The following is a 21,016-nucleotide window of genomic DNA, read 5'->3' on the forward strand; positions in this document are numbered from 1 at the left end:
GCTGATAGTGTCAGAGTTCTTAATTTTTGCTCCTAAAACCTGTGTTAGGTTCTTAGTGCGTCCGTGCTTGCATTTAAAAACCGCACGTGTGTGCCTGTCGGTGGCAGCGTACAGGTGCACTTGTGTGCGTTTTTACCAAACTATTATATAACGCACAAGTGTAGTGTATAATACACGTCAGTCAGCAGTGGCTGATAGTGTCAGAGTTCTTAATTTTTGCTCCTAAAACCTGTGTTAGGTTCTTAGTGCGTCCGTGCTTGCATTTAAAAACCGCACGTGTGTGCCTGTCGGTGGCAGCGTACAGGTGCACTTGTGTGCGTTTTTACCAAACTATTATATAACGCACAAGTGTAGTGTATAATACACGTCAGTCAGCAGTGGCTGATAGTGTCAGAGTTCTTAATTTTTGCTCCTAAAACCTGTGTTAGGTTCTTAGTGCGTCCGTGCTTGCATTTAAAAACCGCCCGTGTGTGCCTGTCGGTGGCAGCGTACAGGTGCACTTGTGTGCGTTTTTACCAAACTATTATATAACGCACAAGTGTAGTGTATAATACACGTCAGTCAGCAGTGGCTGATAGTGTCAGAGTTCTTAATTTTTGCTCCTAAAACCTGTGTTAGGTTCTTAGTGCGTCCGTGCTTGCATTTAAAAACCGCACGTGTGTGCCTGTCGGTGGCAGCGTACAGGTGCACGATTTGCACAAACTTTGATATAACGCCCAAGTCTAGTGAATACACGTCAGCACAGCATTGCAAAATGCGCAAGGGCGTTGGCAAGGAACAAGGAAGTGGACGTGATGGTGGTGCAGGCAGAGGCCGAGGTCGTGGGCAAGCTCTAATTTTGCCACAACAAAGGGCCACATCTAGTCGCTCGCACGTCCTGTCCCAAATTCTTGGGGACCGCAGCAGTACACCGCTCTTGAAACAAGACCAGTGTCAACAGGTTGTTAGTTGGATAGCGGATAATGCTTCCAGTCAGATTGGCACCACCACAAACACTCTATCTTCCACACGGTCAAGTGTCAGTAGCCGTGATACTGCACCGCACATTTCAGAACCTGATCCTCCTTCCTACCACAAGGCTGAGTACACGTCCTCGGACATTAATGATCCCACACTTGGACACTCGGAAGAGCTGTTCACGTTTCCATTCGCACATTCTGGCCTCTCGCCAGCTCATGTTGAAGTGGGTCATGAGGAGATCGTATGTACAGATGGCCAAATATTTGAGCAGCCACGTTCTCACGAAGTTGGCAACGTGTCTCAACAAGGGGTGGACGATGATGAGACACAATTGTCAGGAAGTCAGGAGGAGGAGCAGGGTGCGGAAGAGGAAGACGACGTGGTGGATGATCCAGTAACTGACCCAACCTGGCAGGAGGATATGCAGAGCGAGGACAGCAGTGCACAGGGGGAGGGAGGCGTAGCATCCCAACAGGCAGTAAGAAGCAGGGTGGTGGCTCCAGGCAGAAGTCAGGCAACCGTTCCCCGGAACAACAACACGACACAAGGTGCCTGTACAAATGTTAGGTCTTCCCGAGTCTGGCAGTTTTTTAAGTTGGATCCAGATGATTCTAAAAAGGCCATTTGCAACACCTGCCATGCCAGCATCAGCAGGGGTACCAAAACTAGCAGCCTGACCACCACCAGCATGATCAGGCACATGTCAGCCAAGCACCCGACTTTGTGGGAAGTACAACAGAGTCGAGGAGCAGTGCTTGCTAATGTCACTGCTACGTCTTCGCTGGTTGTGCATGCGAGCCAATCCCCTGTCCATGCTGCCTGCGAACAAGCCTCCTCCGGTCCTGCACCTGCAGTTGCCTACGCAGAAATAACACCATCATCAAGCACGTCCTTGTCCCAGCGCAGCGTTCAGTTATCCATTCAGCAAACCTTTGAACGCAGGCGCAAATACACTGCCAACACCCCACATGCCACAGTTCTAAATGCTAACATTTCGCGACTGCTTGCACTGGAAATGTTGCCTTTTAGGCTGGTGGAGACAGAAGCATTCCGCGACCTGATGGCGGCAGCTGTCCCACGTTACTCGGTCCCCAGCCGCCACTATTTCTCCCGGTGTGCCGTCCCCGCGTTGCATAACCACGTGTCACAAAACATCACACGTGCCCTGAACAACGCTGTTTCACCCAAAGTCCACCTAACCACAGACACGTGGACAAGTGCTTGTGGGCAAGGCCGCTACATCTCGTTGACGGCACACTGGGTTAATATTGTGGAAGCTGGGACCCAGTCTGAGCGAGGGACGGAACACGTCCTTCCCACACCAAGGTTTGCAGGCCCTACCTCAGTCAGTGTTTCACCCACACTCTACATCTCCGGAATGTCATGCTCTTCAGCCTCCTCCTCCTCCTGCGCATCCTCATCCACTGTACCCTCCACACCAGTCCCAAGCTGGAAGCACTGCAGCACTGCCTCGGCGAAGCGGCAACAGGCTGTGCTGAAGCTAATCTGCATAGGTGACAAACCCCACAATGCAGAAGAGCTGTGGACAGCTCTGAAACAGCAGGCAGATCACTGGCTCACACCTCTGAACCTAAAGCCAGGAAAGGTCGTGTGTGACAATGGCCGGAACCTGGTGGCGGCTTTGAGGCGAGGCCAGCTGACACATGTTCCATGCGTGGCCCATGTGCTCAACCTCGTGGTTCAGCGGTTTCTAAAGTCATACCCAGAGCTGTCTGATCTGCTGGTAAAAGTTCGCCGCCTGTCTGCACATTTTCGAAAGTCACCTACTGCTTCAGCCGGCCTTGCCGGCTTTCAGCGCAGTTTGCATCTTCCGGCTCACAGACTGGTGTGTGATGTCCCCACGCGTTGGAATTCAACTCTGCACATGTTGGTCAGGATATGTGAGCAGAAGAGGGCAGTTGTTGAGTACCTGCATCACCTAAGCCGTCGGGAAATGGGTCAAACTCCACACATAACACCTGAGGAGTGGAGATGGATGTCCGACCTATGTTCCATCCTCCAAAACTTTGAGGACTCCACCAAGATGGTGAGTGGTGATGACGCCATTATTAGCGTCACCATACCACTACTCTGCCTTCTAAAACGGTCTCTGCTCAAAACCAAACATGATGCATTGCAGGCGGAGCGCGATGAGTTGCAGCAAGAAACAGTAGTGGGTGTGGGTGATAACACACAGCCCAGCCTCGTCTCATCACAACGTGCAGTGGAGGACTATGACGAGGAGGAGGATGAAGACATGGAGCAAATCTCCGGCCAAATTGAGGATATGACATGCACACCAGTCATATCCTCGGTTCAGCGTGGCTGGCCAGAGGACAGGGTAGATGAGGAGGAGGAGGAGGAGGAGGAGGACAGCATGTTCAGTCAACGTGTTGGTCAGGCTACTGAAGTCCTGGCTGTTAAGAGTCTGACGCACATGGCTGACTTTATGGTAAGCTGCCTGACTCGTGACCCTCGCGTTAAGAACATCTTGGCCGACAATCATTACTGGTTGGTAACACTGTTAGACCCACGCTACAAGGAGAACTTTATGTCTCTTATTCCCGAGGCGGAGAGGTCAACCAAAATGCAGCAGTTCCGGAAGGCCATAGTCACGGAAGTAGGCAAAGCATTCCCCTCACAAAACGCTAGCGGCATAGGTCAGGAATCAGTGGACAACCAAGGCGTACAGCCGAGAGAGGCACAAGTCCAATCCGCCAGAGGTAGGGGAACAGTCTTTAAGATGTGGGACAGTTTTCTCAGCCCCTCACGTACCACAGCCCCTGAGGTGCGGGGTAGTGCCACAAGAAATCCTAAGTTTGCCCAGATGCTCAAGGAGTACCTTGCAGATCGAACAACTGTACTCCAACATTCCTCTGTGCCTTACAATTATTGGGTATCCAAGGTGGACACGTGGCATGAATTGGCTCTCTACGCCTTGGAAGTCCTGGCCTGCCCTGCCGCTAGCGTTTTGTCAGAGCGTGTTTTTAGTGCCGCAGGTGGAATCATTACAGATAAACGCACCCGCCTGTCAACTAAAAATGCTGATAGGCTGACTCTGATCAAGATGAACAAGGGTTGGATTGGGCCAGACTTCACCACACCACCAGCAAATGAGAGCGGAATTTAAAGTTTGTAACGGGAATTTGCCATGTACCTCCAGTCACCCATGGGTACACACTTCTGGACTTTGGATAATCGCTGGACTGCTCCTCCTTCTCCTCATGCGCCACCATGATGACCGTTACAAGAGTTAGGCCTTTGTTTCAGGTATACCCCCAGTGGTAAATTTTTTCGCCCATTCTTTGCAGAATGGACATTACAACGACAGGAGACCCGCTCCTTTGCAATGGGAACAATGTTTTGAGGCCCTCATGCACGTCTCTATGCAGGGACAACGTGGAGCCTCCCAATTTTTGGCTGCCCTGCCAAAGGGCTATACTAGAAAAGACCCACTTCCTTCCAATGGGCACTTCAGGTTTACAGGCCCTCATGCACGTCTCTATCCAGGGACAACGTGGAGCCTCCCAATTTTTGGCTGCCCTGCCTAAGGGCTATACTATAATACACCCACTTCCTTCCAATGGGCACTTCAGGTTTACAGGCCCTCATGCACGTCTCTATCCAGGGACAACATGGAGCCTCCCAATTTTTGGCTGCCCTGCCAAAGGGCTATACTACAAAAGACCCACTTCCTTCCAATGGGCACTTCAGGTTTACAGGCCCTCATGCACGTCTCTATCCAGGGACAACGTGGAGCCTCCCAATTTTTGGCTGCCCTGCCTAAGGGCTATACTACAATAGACCCACTTCCTTCCAATGGGCACTTCAGGTTTACAGGCCCTCATGCACGTCTCTATCCAGGGACAACGTGGAGCCTCCCAATTTTTGGCTGCCCTGCCTAAGGGCTATACTATAATACACCCACTTCCTTCCAATGGGCACTTCAGGTTTACAGGCCCTCATGCACGTCTGTATGCAGGGTCATTGGTGAACCTCAAAATTTTGGACTGCCCTGGCAAAGGAAAATACTACAAAGACTCAGTTCCTCAAAATGGGCACATTAGACTCAGAGGCCTTTATGTACGTCTCTTCTCAGGGACATCGGAGTGCCACACAATGTTTTACGTAAAATCTTTCATGTATTGATCTCAAAAAGTAACATACATTAGCTCTATCTCACTATTGGGTATGTGCCCTTAACATTTCCGCCATGAAAATTCATTTTGGTGTCATTTTGGAAGGTTTTCTAGTGAGTCCGTAAAAATGGCGTAAAACGCGGACATAATTGTTCACAGCTGTGACTTTTGAGTGATAAATGCTTCAAGGGGTCTCCCCCATGCTGTTGCCATGTCATTTGAGCACTCTTCGGAGACTTTTGTGCCATTTGTAGGGTTTCTACATGCTGCCGGTGGTCATTTCACAAAAATACTCGGGTCTCCCATAGGATAACATTGGGCTCGGGCCGAGTACACGAGTATCTTGGGATGCTCGGCCCGAGCCTCGAGCACCCGAGCTTTTTAGTACTCGCTCATCACTAGTTATGACCCTTTTAGTAATTACATACAGATATTTTGACTCAGAATGAAAGCTAACAAAGCTGTCGCCCCTACATTGATTCCACCTTTCATTGTAAGGGAATTTAGCATTTTTGTTTATTTTGATTATTCTACACAATTGCAACCACTTTGTGTTTTCTGGCAATTTTTAAATAAAAAAAAAAAACAAAAGAAAAGAAATGAAAAATGAGAAAACTAGAAAGAAAAGAAGTGTGTTAATAATGTAGACTTGTTTACAATAGATGGGTGGTGATTTTTTTTTATTGAAAACCATTTTGCATAAACATAAAAAATGGAAAAAGAACATAAACAAAATATTTAGTGGAATCAAAATGTGGCATGAAATAGGAAAAAAATTCTTATGATGTCTAAATGACGTTCTAGGGATCTAGCTCATATCATATAGACATCATAGAGAAGAGCAGATAGTTGCTAACAATGAGACGCTCTTGTGCTGGCGGACTCTTTTAGTCATGTATTTAATTAAGCTGAATAGTTGGCGTGTTAGGCCTAAGCCACACAGCGAGAAAAACAGTGCGAGTGGAGTGCGATAAAACATCGCATTCCCCTCGGACCAATTCTAGCCTGTGTGTCAGCGCACATGAGCGATTATTTTCTCAGCCATAATCGGATCAAGAAAACAATCGCAGCATACTGCGATTGTAATGCGAGACTCTTTCTCTCGCACCCATTCAAGTGAATGGGGCGAGAGAAAAATCGCACTGCACTCGCGGTACACCTGTAACCTGTAACCAAGGAGGATGCGGATACTGTGCAGAAGGGCAGATTTCACAATACCCTGTGACAACCTGATAGGCCAGGGCGTTAGAGAAACCCAAGTGCAGGGCAGTCCAACACACCCCCTGCTGTGATTGACACCTTACAGTTAATGCACGATCTCTATTGAGAGCCTGGTGTGGGCGGGACCCTCTGCTGTGTTCCTGAATCTAAATTCTTTCAATGTTTCAGAACGGGTTCAGTCAGTAATCTAAGTGATACACTGTTGGCTTCAGAATCTCCTTGCCTACATTATGTTGCCAGGTGAGGTAGCAAAAAGCTGCTGACAGATTACATTTAAGATTGAAGCCAGTTGATTCTCAAAGCACTGCTCCAGCAGATAGAAATTGCATTTTGAAGATCTGGAAGTGCATTGGGCTGTGACAATGCACTTCTAGCTTCTCACCCTTTCACTGTACTTCCTACTTAGCAGCATTCTCCCTTGGTTGATTGACAGGGCATTTGTTCTAGTACATGGCCACTGACCAGTAAATCACCCAGGGGACATTTTTGCTAGGTAGGGAATTTAGCATATGACTGAGAAGCTAGAAGTGCATCATCACGCCACAGTAGACTTCCTGACATGGCTTCAACACATGCTTTCTCATTGCTGGAACAGCACATTGGGTCACAAAAGGATCAAGTGGCTTATATTGTAAAGTGCTACCCAGTCAGTTGAACAATTTCTGAGGTTAAAGCCCACTTTACACGCTTCAATATATCTCACAATCCGTCGTTGGGGTCAAGTTGTAAGTGACGCACATCCGGCATCGTTTGTGAGTTAACTGTGTGTGACACCTACGTGCGATCAGGATTGACCGCAAAACCGTTGATCGCAAACACATCGTATCTTTGTCTAGAATTGAACGTTTTGTTGCACGAACCTAGTCAATTTAAACGTGTGACATCCCTCATACGATTTTGATGTCTGAGGCTATGTGCGCAGGTGTGCGCTCTGCACCGCAGCTTAAAAAAGGTCCGCTTCAGAGCACAGCTGAAAAGCTGCGTTCTGAAGCGCCTCACAATGTCTGTCATTCACTAATCTCTGTCAGTCGGTCACTATCTCTGTCCCTCTCTCTCTGTCCATGTCAGTCTATCCCTCTTACCCCCTCTCTCATACTCACCGATCCCTGATCTCCGGCGCGGCGCTGCACGGCATTCACACTGCTCCGGTGGCTTTTACTATTTTGAAAAAGCTGGCCGCTCATTAAACAATCTCGTATTCCCTGCTTTTCCCGCCCACCGGTGCCTATGATTGGTTGCAGTGAGACACGCCCCCACGTTGAGTGACAGGTGTCTCACTGCACCCAATCACAGCAGCCGGTGGGCGTGTCTATACTGTGCAGTGAAATAAATAATTAAATAATTTTAAAAAATGGCGTGCAGTCCCCCCCAATTTTAAAACCAGCCAGATAAAGCCATACGGTTGAAGGCTGGTATTCTCAGGATGGGGAGCTCCACGTTATGGGGAGCCCCCCAGCCTAACAATATCAGCCAGCTGCCGCCCAGAATTGCCGCATACATTAGATGTGACAGTTCTGGGACTCTACCCGGCTCTTCCCGATTTGCCCTGGTGCTTTGGCAATCGGGGTAATAAGGAGTTATTGGCAGCCCATAGCTGCCACTAAATCCTAGATTAATCATGTCATGCGTCTCCCCGAGATACCTTCCATGATTAATCTGTAAGTTACAGTAAATAAACACACACACCCGAAAAAATCCTTTATTAGAAATAAAAAACACAAATATATATCCTCGTTTACCACTTTAATAAGCTCGAAAAAGCCCTTCATGTCCGGCGTAATCCAGGATGGTCCAGCGTCGCTTCCAGCTCTGCTGCATGAAGGTAAATTTGAAATAACTCCGGCACACTACTAATTCCCATAAGAATCAAGGAGACATGGTAAATTGAAAAATCTTTTTTCTTTTATTTTGCTCGTGAAAAAGTGAAGAAAGTGCTTTACATGCGTCCGCGGCAGACGCATGTAAAGCACTTTCTTCACTTTTTCACGAGCAAAATAAAAGAAAAAAGATTTTTCAATTTACCATGTCTCCTTGATTCTTATGGGAATTAGTAGTGTGCCGGAGTTATTTCAAATTTACTGACTGTTTTTTTTCTCCAGAGCACCTACACAAGGTGAGGCGAGGTCTTTTCTCATAAATTACTGCTGCATGAAGGTGACCGGAGCTGCAGAATACACCGCCGCTCCTGTCAGCTCCACGCAGCAACTGAAGACAGCCGCGCGATCAGCTGAGCTGTCACTGAGGTTACCTGCTGTCACTGGATACAGCGGTGGCCGCGGGTAACCTCAGTGACAGCTCAGCTGATCGCGCTATTGCCTTCATTAGCTGCGTGGAGCTGACAGGAGAAGCTGTGTCTTCTGCAGCTCTGTCATATATATAGAAATAGGAAAACGGGTTTTAGCCGCGCTGAAAAACCACTGGTGCAGGATTAATGAAGAAGTTTCTTTTTTATTACAGCATTTCCAACGCGTTTCAGAGACTGGATCCTATTTCTATATATATGACTAAAACCCGTTTTCCTATTTCTATATATATGACTTTCACTATTCACGGGGCCGCTGCTTTCAAACCAAGCTGACACTCACATGCGATTTTAGGAGTTGTGACTGGCACAACCAGGTCAGGTGAGTGTAATCATAACTTTTCGTCATTTCTGGTTATACCGGGTAAGACCCTATTTGCGCCTTCTGTCTCCCCACCTCTAGCATTCTGCAGCTCTGGTCACCTCCATGCAGCAGAGCTGGAAGCGACGCTGGACCATCCTGGATTACGCCGGACATGGAGGGCTTTTTCGGGTTTATTAAAGTGGTGAACGAGGGTATATGTTTGTGTTTTTTCGGGTGTGTGTGTTTCTTTACTGTCACTTACAGATTAATCATGGAAGGTATCTCGTGGAGACACCTGACATGATTAATCTAGGATTTAGTGGCAGCTATGGGCTGCCAATAACTCCTTATTACCCCGATTGCCAATGCACCAGGGCAAATCGGGAAGAGCCGGGTACAGTCCCAGAACAGTCGCATCTATGTATGCGGCAATTCTGGGTGGCTGCTGACTGATATTGTTAGGCTGGGGGACTCCCCATAACATGGAGCTCCCCATCCTGAGAATACCAGCCTTCAGCCGTATAGCTCTATCTGGCTGGTTTTAAAATTGGGGGGGACCGCACGCCGTTTTTTTTAATTATTTAATTATTTATTTCACTGCACAGTATAGACACGCCCACCAGCTGCTGTGATTGGGAGCAGTGAGACACCTGTTACTCAGCGTGGGGGCGTGTCTCACTGCAACCAATCATAGGCGCCGGTGGGCGGGGAAAGCAGAGAATGCAAGATTGTTTAATGAGCGGCCGGCTTTTTCAAAATAGTAAAAGCCACCGGAGCAGTGTGAATGCTGTGCAGCGCCACGCCGGAGATCGGGCATCGGTGAGTATGAGAGAGGGCTGCTCAATTCAGTTACTCAGGAGTTTAGCGGTCACCGGTGAGTCCTTCACGGGTGACCGCTAATCAGGACGCGACACAGACAGAGTCGCAGCATGACAATGAAGTCAGGTGAAGTTAACCCGAGTTCATTCTGATCGTGCGGCTCTTTCTCTGTCTGCTGTCATCTGCCATTCAGCTCTGCTACATGGCTGTCTGTGTCTGCTGTTAGCGGCCATGTAGCAGAGCTGAATGGCAGATGACATAGTAAAAACGCATCCCTACACATTACACACGCTTGTCAAGTCAATAAATAATAAAAAAAGGGTGCCCAATGCATATGTCGCGGGCGGAGGAGGGGACACTGCGCTCTCCCACTGCTCGGGTCCGGCTGCCGCTGCTGCTGCAGCTGCTGCTGCACGGTGGCTCGAGCGATGGGCCGGATCCCGGGGACTCGAGCGGCGCTTTTCGCCCGTGAGTGAAAAGGGGTGGTTTTGGTTTTAGGGAAGATTGTCCGTGACGCCACCCACAGTTGTGGTGATTGTGTGGACACCACCGCTGCTCCGGATGGGGATCCCGGGGACGGTGACAGGGAGCAGCTTGGGTTGTTATTCTCCCCTCCGTGGGTAAGGGGTTTGTTGTCCCGGGGCCCCGGTGATGGGGTAGGGATGGATGGCAGGCGGGTTGCGGGGCCTGATGAGGTGCAGGGTCGCAGGGGCAGCGCTGTGCCGCACGGCACGGAGGTACTCACTCAGCCCAATGATGATGACACAGTTCACGGTAAAACAAGCGGCTGGTTGGACGGGTCCCTCGGATGGCTGCGGTGTTGTTGTTCCCTGCAAGTTAGCAGTGACTGTCTCTTCCCTGCACCTAAGTACGGTTGTTGGTATCGATGGGTTCCCACCGGTAACCCGCTCCCCGACTTGGAAATGGGCCAGAGAAGCCCCTTTTTGCCCGCAAGCGCTGGCCCTGAGGAACTGGTGCCTTGGCGGTGGCGGTGTCCCTCTCACTCGGTCGGACTGTTGCCTTCAATCGGGACTTAGTTGTTTGGAAACCCAGGAGGTCCCCTTCACTGACGGATTTGGCAAATTCACGGCGACTCCAAGCCTTGCCGGGGTCCGAAAGGCCCCTGCCACTGGTGCTGGCTTCTCTTTGTGTACCGGTCCGGTACCGCCGGGCCACCACCCGTCCGCGGTCCTTACGGTAGACTCCAATCGGCCACTCCTGCAGACGGTCACCGCCGTCTGCCAACCTTGCTGTCTCGCCCGGGGCACACACCCGGACGCTATCAGTCAGTTTTGTTTGCTCTCCTACCACTTCACTCCTCACACTTTCACCTCTCAAACTAATCTCGCTGGTTTTCCCGCCTCCAGGACTGTGAACTCCTCGGTGGGTGGAGACCAACCACCTGGCTCCACCCCCTGGTGTGGACATCAGCCCCTGGAGGAGGGCAACAAGGGTTTTGTGTCTGACCTTGATGTGCCTGCAGGGAATGTGGGGTGTGTTGTAATGTTGTTCTCTGTGGCCCCTGGCTTGTCCAGGGCGACACACATACGTCACAGAACACATGATCTAAAGGATCGCACACAAAATTGATCAATTTAACATAGACTACTAACGCACGTGTGACAGCAAATGAACGACCTACGTGCAATCTCATTAGATCACATATGCGATCTGGGCGTGTCACATCGCAAACGTGATTGCACAACAAATTGCAACATGTAAAGCAGGCTTAAAGTTTCTTACACGTTCCCTTTAAATATGTCTTTTAATCAGTAGAGCATATTCTATTCTCAAACCAAACCTCAGTATATTGTGGCAGTTGAGATCAGAATACAGTGCAGCTTGTAGTATTCTTGTGAAAGGAATAATCTTTATCTTCTCATGGCAGGATTTCATACAGGTCGGTGAAAAGTATGTCAAATTATAATGATTCAGACACCTAGTAATAGAAGGCGATATGAAATACTCTGTGCTATAAAGATGTCACTGACTTGAGGAAAATGAAAAGGATTGTGTAACCTTCTGAGAGCAGAGGCTAATGAAGGTAGTATCTATATTCCACTGTGACACGACCGGCTAAACTTTGCGAATGTTTTAGATTAGAGAATTTCTGGTTGACTGATGTAGTGACTCATAAATAGCAAAATTACTCAAAGCCCGAAAATGAGTTGCTGACTAACGGCGGCGTTACATGAGACGATATATCGTGCGATCGCATGAGCGATCGCACCCACCCCTGTCGTTTGTGCGTCACGGGAAATTCATTGCCCGTGTCACACAAAGTCGTTAAACCCCCGTCACACATACTTGCCTCCCTAATGACGTCGCTGTGGGCGGCGAACATCCTCTTCCTTAAGGGGGAGGGACGTTCGGCGTCACAGCGACGTCACACAGAAGCCGTCCAATATAAGCGGAGGGGCGGAGATGAGCGGAACATAACATCCCACCCACCTCCTTCCTTCCTCATTGCTGGCGGGGCGCAGGTAAGTTGTTGTTCGTCGTTCCCGGGGTATCACATGTAAAGATGTGTGCTGCCACGGGAACGGTGAACAACCGGCACGCAGAATGAGGAACGAAATTATGGAAATGAACGACGTGTCAACGACCAACGATAAGGTAAGTTTTTTTGCTCGTTAACAGTCGTTCGGAGGTGTCACACGGTACGACATCTCTAACAATACCGGATGTGCGTCACGAATTCCGTGACCCCGACGACATATCGCACTATATATTGTACCGTGTAACACCGCCCTAAGCCTTGGAGAAGAACATTCTGCCAATTCTCTCCTATAAGATCTATAATTCCATGATATAGGATAAGTACATTATACTGAATAGACCTCATCTATCTGGTTCTATTGACTTTAGATTTGTGTACTAATGAATGAAACGGTCCTATTAGAAAATCATCTATTAAATGATGAAATATACACTATATGGACAAAAGTATTGGACCACCTATACATTACTTCCACAGGTGCTGTTATGACATCACATTCTAATCTAATCGGCATTATTATGGAGTTTAAGGGTGCTTTACACGCTGCGACATCGCTAGCGATTGCTAGCGATGTCGCGAGCGGTAGCACCCGCCCCCGTCATTGGTGTGATATGTGGTGATCGCTACCGTAGCGAACATTATCGCAACGGCAGCGTCACACGCACATATCTGTTCTGTGACGTTGCAGTGCCCGCCGAACAATCCCTCCTTCAAGGGGGAGGTGCGTTCGGCATCACAGCGAAGTCACAAAACGACCGTCCAATAGAGGAGGGGCGGAGATGAGCGGCCGGAACATGCCGCCCACCTCCTACCTTTCTCATTGCCGGTGGACGCAGGTAAGGAGATGATCGTCGATCCTGCGGTGCACAAATAGCGATGTATGCTGCCGCAGGAACGAGGAGTAACATCGCTACATACGAGACAACGATTTTTGGTAAATGAACGACCTCTCATATACCAGTGATTTTTGTCTCTTTTGCGATCGTTTAAGGTCGCTCCTGCCTGTCACACGCTGCGATGTCGCTAACGGTGCCGGATGTGCGTCACAAAAACCGTGACCCCCAACAATATATCGTTAGCGATGTCGCAGCGTGTAAAGACCCCTTTAGTCTGTCCTAAAACAGCTCCAGTCTCCCCGGAAAGGCTTTCTACAAGATTTTGAAGTGTTTATGGGAATTTTTGTCCAATATTTTAGAATGGTATTTGTGAAGTCAGAAACTGATGAGAGAGCCTTGACTACAATCTCTTAGTCCACCCGAAAGGTGTTCAATGAGCTTGATGACAGGTATCTGTACAAGCTGGTCATATATTTCTATACCAAACTGAGCCAAACATACCAAACTAAAGCGGGCTTTACACGCTACGAGATCGCTACAGCGATCTCGTTGGGGTCACGGAATTTGTGACGCACATCTGGCCGCTGTAGCGATGCCATTGCGTGTGACACCTATGAGCGATTTTGCATCTTCGCAAAAACATGCAAAATCGCTCATCGGCGACATGGGGGTCCATTCTCAAATATCGTTACTGCAGCAGTAACAAAGTTGTTCCTCGTTCCTGCGGCAGCACACATCGCTCCGTGTGACACCGCAGGAACGAGGAAGCTCTCCTTACCTGCCTCCCGGCCACAATGCGGAAGAAAGGAGGTGGGTGGGATGTTCGTCCCGCTCATCTCCGCCCCTCCGCTTCTATTGGGCGGCGGTTCAGTGACGCTGATGTGACGTTGCTGTGATGCTGAACGAACCGCCCCCTTAGAAAGGAGGCGGATCGCCGGTCACAGCAAAGTCACAGGGAAGGTAAGTAGTGTGACGCGTCTGGGCGATGTTGTGCGACACGGGCAGCGATTTGCCCGTGTCGCACAACAGATGGGGGCGGGTACGCACGATGGCGATATCGGTACCGATATCGCAGTGTGTAAAGCGGCCTTAAGCCAACCATATCTTTATTTTCCTTGATTTATAAACTAGCACAGAAGAGGGACTTATCCAAACTGTTCCACAAAGTGGGAACTATACAATTGCTCAAGATGTCTTGGTCTGCTAAAGCATTAAGATTTCTCCTTGCTGGAACTAAGGGGCATAGGCAGCTCCTAAAAAACAACCCATAACATTATCCCTCCTCTACAATTCTTGGAAAAATTAAGTCATGCAGGTAAATTTCTCTTGGCATTTGAGAAATCCAGATCCATTCATCATTGATTTGTCACTCTATAGAACATGTCTCCACAGCTCTAAAGTCCAGTCTGATGTGCTTTGCACCACTCCATCTGCTGCGTGGGATTGTCCTGGGTGATATCTAACTTGCTTGCAGCTGCTCAGTGCCCAACGCAAAGTTTTTGTGTTGATGTTAATGGCAGAGGAGGTTGGGAGTTCTGCAGCTATTGTGCAACCAGATCATTGGAGAATGTTATTCTCTGTAAATGTCAGCGATCTGCTATTTCTTGGCTGTGGTTTCTTAACACTTTCAGTTTTCAGTAATGCCAATCTCTTGATTGCACAAAATTAAGGAGAGAAGATTTCTCATAATTGATATATTGCAAATGTGACATACTATTATACTATTACCCTTTAATTCAGTAAGTTCTATAAAAAGACCCATTCTTTAACAAAAAAATTGGTAAATGCAAAGTGTATAGCTAGTTGCTTGATTTTATAGAACTGTAGCAATCCGGCTGAGTGATAAAACAAATCAAGCAGCATAATATACCAGTACATAGTGCATCATGGTGCAGATGAGGGTGAATGGAGGAGGTTCGGGAGTAGAGATGAGCGAACCGGTCGTGGTCCAGCTCGAGTTCGGTTCGTCGAACAGAGGTCCCGTTCGAGTTCAGTTCGTCGAACGTTCGACGAACCGAACTCAAACCGCATAGGAAATAATGGCAGGCAATCACAAACACATAAAAACACCTAGAAAACACCCTCAAAGGTGTCCAAAAGGTGACAAACAACTCACAACACAAACACATGGGAAAGTGACAAGGACATATACTCATGCGAAAACAAAAGAGCTGGACAAGGAAAAAGAGGAGGAGACACAGATATAGGCATGGCACGCCCTTCTAAAATCATGTAAAACACCGCAAGGTGACTCCAAGCGGAGTCTCCCTTTTTTCCAAAAATTGAGCCACACACACACACCGACCCCTTCAGTGGCAGCAGTTGTGCCCCAGTTGGACACTTCACAGCTAGATTTGCATCAAGCACATTCAAAAATACGCCATTCTTAACCGTCCCCAGGATGACACCGGGGTAGGTAGCAAAGTCTTTCCTGATCCCAGCTCTGTTCATCTTGGCTCCTTTTAAAAAACACAGTAAGCAAGGGTTACTCCAAGCGGAGTCTCCCTTTTTTCCAAAAATTGGGCCCCACACACACCCACCCCTTCAGTGGCAGCAGTCGTGCCCCAGTTGTACACTTCACAGCTAGATTTGCATCAAGCACATTCAAAAATACGCCATAATTAACCGTCCCCAGGAGGACACCGGGGTAGGTAGCAAAGTCTTTACTGAACTATGACTTGTTCATCTTGGCTCCTTTTAAAAAACACAGCAAGCAAGGGTTACTCCAAGCGGAGTCTCCCTTTTTTCCAAAAATTGGGCCACACAGACACCCCATCAGTGGCAGCACTTGTGCCCTAGTTGCAAACAGGATGTTTTGATTTGCATCAAGCACATTCCAAATCCACAAGCATTTACTCTCCCCAGGATGACACAGGGGTAGTAAATTCCTTATGGATCCATGAATTGTTCATTTTGATGAACGTTAGTCTGTCCACATTGTCACTGGACAGACGTGTGCGCTTATCTGTCAGCACACACCCAGCAGCACTGAAGACACGTTCAGAGACAACGCTGGCAGCTGGACACGACAAAATCTCCAAGGCGTAAGATGAGAGCTCTGGCCATTTTTCAAGATTTGAAGCCCAAAATGAGCAAAGCTCCATTTGCAAAGTCATGGCATCAATGTTCATTTGCAGATACTCCTGTATCATCCTCTCCAGCCGTTGAGTATGTGTCAGACTTGTTGTCTCTGGTGGCCTTGCAAAGGACGGTCTAAAAAAATTATGAAAAGATTCCATAAAATTGCTGTTACCAGCACCAGATACGGTGCTACTGGTACGGGTAGACTGTTGAAGATGACGAGACCGTCCCATGTTTGTCAAGTTACAACTGGGAGATTCACTCCCTGCACCTGCACGGTTGTTTGGTGGAAAAGCCGAGCTAAGATCGAGTAACAGCTTCTGCTGATACTCCTGCATACGTGCGTCCCTTTCTATGGCTGGAATTATGTCACAAAATTTGGACTTGTACCGGGGATCTAATAGTGTGGCAAGCCAGTAGTCATCATCACTTCTAATTTTGACAATACGAGGGTCATGTTGGAGGTAGTGCAGCAAGAAGGCGCTCATGTGTCTTGCGCAGCCATGCGGACCAAGTCCACGGTGTGTTTGTGGCATAGAGGTGCTAACCGTTCTTTCTTCCTCTGACATCTCCCCCCAACCTCTTTCAACTGAAATTTGACCAAGGTCTCCCTCATCCGCTGAGTCTTCCATGTCCATGGACAGTTCGTCCTCCATTTCTTCATGTTCTCCTGCACCTTCCTCAACGTTTCGCCTGCTACCATACGCCCATGTTGATCCCTGTCCCCCATGGTCCCATGCCTGCCGCCTTGGTGATGATGAACGTCTGGACCTTGGTGATGTTGTTGTCCCTTGCGCATATGAATCCTCCTGTAGTTCCTCCCCTTCCTGTTGTCCCACCCCCTGACTCCGAATAGTGTTTAGCGTGTGCTCTAGCATGTAAATGACAGGAATTGTCATGCTGATAATGGCATTATCAGCGCTAAACATATTCATCGCCATGTCGAAACTGTGCAGAAGGGTGCATAGGTCCTTGATCTGAGACCACTCCATCAGGGTGATCTGCCCCACCTCTGCATCTCATTGGCCCAGGCTATACGTCAAGACGTATTGCACCAGGGCTCGGCGGTGCTGCCACAGTCGCTGTAACATGCGGAGAGTCGAATTCCAGCGTGTCGGCACATCGCATTTCAGGCGATGAACTGACAGGCCGAAAGACTTCTGGAGCGATGCAAGTCGCTCAGCTGCGGCAGTTGAACGGCGGAAGTGAGCAGACAGTTTTCATGCCCTGGTCAGAAGGCCATCTAGGCCGGGATAGTGTGTTAAAAATTGCTGGACAACAAGGTTCAACACGTGAGCCATACAAGGCACGTGTGTCACCTTGCCCAGGCGAAGGGTCGCACCCAGGTTTGCAGCATTGTCGCACACGGCCTTACCAAGCTGCAGGTTGAGTGGAGACAACCATTTATTAAACTCGAACCGCAGAGCTGACAACAACTCCTCAGCTGTGTGACTCCTATTCCCAAGACATGTCAAGCTAAAGACCACCTGATGCCGTTTCGCTCTGCTGCCAGCATAGTAATGAGGAGTGCGTGATTCCTTCTGCGCAGTGCGAACGCTGGTGGCCTGACCAGGCAGGCTTGGGGCGGAGGTGGAGGACCCAGATGAGGTGGAGGAGGCAGAAGCAGTGGCGGAACTTGGACAGACAGAGGATTGACACACAAGTCGTGGGGACGGCAAGACTTGTGCAGCAGACCCTTCACCATCTATCACCATAGTTACCCAGTGCCCAGTCAGCGACATGTAACGTCCCTGTCCATGCTTACTGGTCCAAGTATCGGTGGTGAAATGCACCCGTTGACACACAGAGTTTCTCAAGGAAGCGGTGATGTTGTGTGCGACATGCTGGTGTAGCGCGGGCACACCTTTCTTAGAGAAGTAGTGGTGACTGGGCATCTGGTACTGAGGCACAGCGACAGACATAAGGTCTCTAAAATCCTGTGTGTCCACCAGGCGGAAAGGCAGCATTTCGGTAGCGAAGAGCTTACAGAGGGATAAAGTCAACCTCTTAGCTTTGTCATGGGTCGCAGGAAATGGCCTTTTATTTGTCCACATCTGAGGGACAGAGATCTGGCTGCTGTGTGTAGACGGTGTTGAGTAGGGTGTCCCTGGAAAAATGCAGCTTTGTGAGGAAAGTGCAGGCGTAGACATAATGTCGCCTTCATCCAACGTTGGTGCTATCGATGTCTGAGAGAGCTGTACACACGTACTTGTTTCCCCTTCCAAACCAACTGACGACCTACCAAGCAAACTGCCTGTTGCGGTTACAGTGGTGGAAGTTGTGCGTGGAAAACCAGGTGTGACAGCTATCCCCACAGTCCTAGAAGATGAAGAGCGCGCGGATGCACTAGAAGGGACAGGTGGTGGATGGTTCGCTCCGCTAGGCCGCATTGCAGCACGGTGAGCTTCCCACCAGGACATATGATATTTATTCATGTGACGATTTATGGAAGAAGTTGTCAAACTGCTGAGGTTTTGCCCTCTACAAACAGAATCATGACAAATTTTACAGATCACATAATTTGGGCGATCTTTTGCTATGTCAAAAAAGGACCAGGCTAGGCAAGGCTTAGAGGGCATGCGACCTGCTGATCCACCCCGACTAGTGCTCAGAGGCAGAGTGGTGGCTGAGGATGCAGTTGTAGACGTGCTACCATACTCCTACTCTGTCAAGGAAGGCGCAAGGTAACTTCGTCGTCAGTTGCATCCTCCTCCACCGTCTCTGTTGACCTCCTCGAGGGCCTGACTGTGGGTTGACAGTAGGTGGGATCTAGAACTTCCTCATCAATTGTTGTGTTTGCACTCCCCTCACCCTCAGACCGAGCCTCTTCTTGCCCTGACCGAATATTTAAGATGTCATCCCAATCTGGTATTTGCGTCTCATTGTCATCAGTATGTTCCTCATTGTCTATAACAACAGGTGTTACAGTTTGTGAAAAAGGGTCAACATTATGCTCAGAAACTTGGTCCTCACAGCCTGAATCAGAGTCACAAAGATTCTGGGCATCACTGCAGATCATTTCCTGGTCTGTACTCACTGTAGCTTGGGAGCAGACCTCTGATTCCCAGGCTATAGTGTGACTGAACAGCTCTGCAGACTCAGCCATCTCAGTTCCACCATACTGTGCAGGGCTGATGGAGACTTCAGAGCTGGGAGAAAGCAAGTTTGATTGGGATGACAACTCAGAGGACTGGTGTTTTTTGGATGCGGTAGTTGAGGTGGCGGAGAGGGCACTTGTTGGACCACTTGAGATCCATTCAAGCATTTTCCTTTTTTGGCCATCATCTACCTTTGTTCCAGTTGTTCGTGTTCGTAAAAAAGGGAGCACATCGGATTGTCCACGGTAAGTAGTAGACATCTTACTTTTGCTGGAAGATGGTCTATCTTCAGCAGATGTTAATGGAGCTTTGCCACCTTCCCCACGGACAAACCCTTTTTTTCCTTTTCCAACACGCCTCTTCCCCTTTCCACCAGCATCTGTCATTTTGCCACTCATTTTGATTGCGACAAGATTGTGCACTTAAAATGTGGTAGTAAAAATTGAGAGGTGGTGTAGATTTCAGTGGTGGTCTAGCTTTATTAACAGTAGAATAATTAACAATAATTATCCCTGACAATGCAACTACGGCCCTTAAACTGGCAGCATAGTTTGCTAGTATAATGGCTTAGTAACAATGAGTTTGAGTGTGCAATGCAGGCAGACGTGCTGCAAATATCTTTGCACTAGTGGGACAATACAGAAGTCCAACAGCCACTTTTAGGATGCCACTAAGTTCACTCAGTGTTTGCTAGTATAATGGCTTAGTAACAATGAGTTTGAGTGTGCAATGCAGGCAGACGTGCTGCAAATATCTTTGCACTAGTGGGACAATACAGAAGTCCAACAGCCACTTTTAGGATGCCACTAAGTTCACTCAGTGTTTGCTAGTATAATGGCTTAGTAACAATGAGTGTGAGTGTGCAATGCAGGCAGACGTGCTGCAAATATCTTTGCACTAGTGGGACAATACAGAAGTCCAACAGCCACTTTTAGGATGCCACTAAGTTCACTCAGTGTTTGCTAGTATAATGGCTTAGTAACAATGAGTTGGAGTGTGCAAAGGGCAGGAGGGTACAGTGGCAGGGTTGTGGGTCTCTGGGTAGAGGAAAGGAAGCCTGCCTTTCTATCCCTCCTAATGGGGAAATGCAGCGAGGAAATCCCTGACCTTAGCTACACAGACGCTGTCATCTTGTGTAGCTGTTAAACTCTGTTTTCACGGACCTGTCACCTATGGCTCTGACCCTGCCGGTATTAGCCCTTAAAAGGACTGATAGAAACTTCTATCCCTATTCTGTACAGCGCTGTGTATGGAGCGTATACAGCAGTATTGGAGATAGGAGCTGCGCCAGTGATGACTGACACCAAGGACGCAGAAGGCAGATAATGGCGTGCTGGAGGAAAATGTCAGGGACAAGGTTAGAAGATACAAGACAAAGGTCAGGGTTCCAGGAGAGTACGAACTAAATAAAGGGAGCAGGCGGGGACATAGTCAGGAGGAAGTCCAGGTCAGAAGCCAGGAAATCATAACAGAAACAGGAGAGGACAGGTCAACAACAGTCCGGAGTCCAGATGCCAAGATCTGAACTCTGAGCACCTCGGGAGCCAACAGCACAACTGTAGTCAGGAAGCACGATTGGCGGCGTCCTGAGCTAACACGCTCCTTAATGAAGCAGTGCAAACACCGGGAACGAGAAGCATCTGAATGAGCCCCTATGTGTTCTGCACATAGGGATCGTGACAGCAGTCTTATGCCTTCAAAAATGATATGTTTTAATTATTTTTACTTGTTAAATAGCATAAAAAGTATGTTAATG

At 48.6% G+C, this 21,016-nt stretch overlaps 1 protein-coding gene across 1 annotated transcript in view; it reads right to left on the minus strand.

Moving 5' to 3' along the window:
• CAMK4 (calcium/calmodulin dependent protein kinase IV) overlaps positions 1-21,016 on the minus strand; it is a 393,072-nt gene that overhangs the window by 115,258 nt on the left and 256,798 nt on the right. The gene's annotated exons all lie outside the window — the stretch shown is intronic.

Source organism: Anomaloglossus baeobatrachus, chromosome 1, assembly GCF_048569485.1.
Source record: "Anomaloglossus baeobatrachus isolate aAnoBae1 chromosome 1, aAnoBae1.hap1, whole genome shotgun sequence".
Classification (NCBI taxonomy): Eukaryota; Metazoa; Chordata; class Amphibia; order Anura; family Aromobatidae; genus Anomaloglossus; species Anomaloglossus baeobatrachus.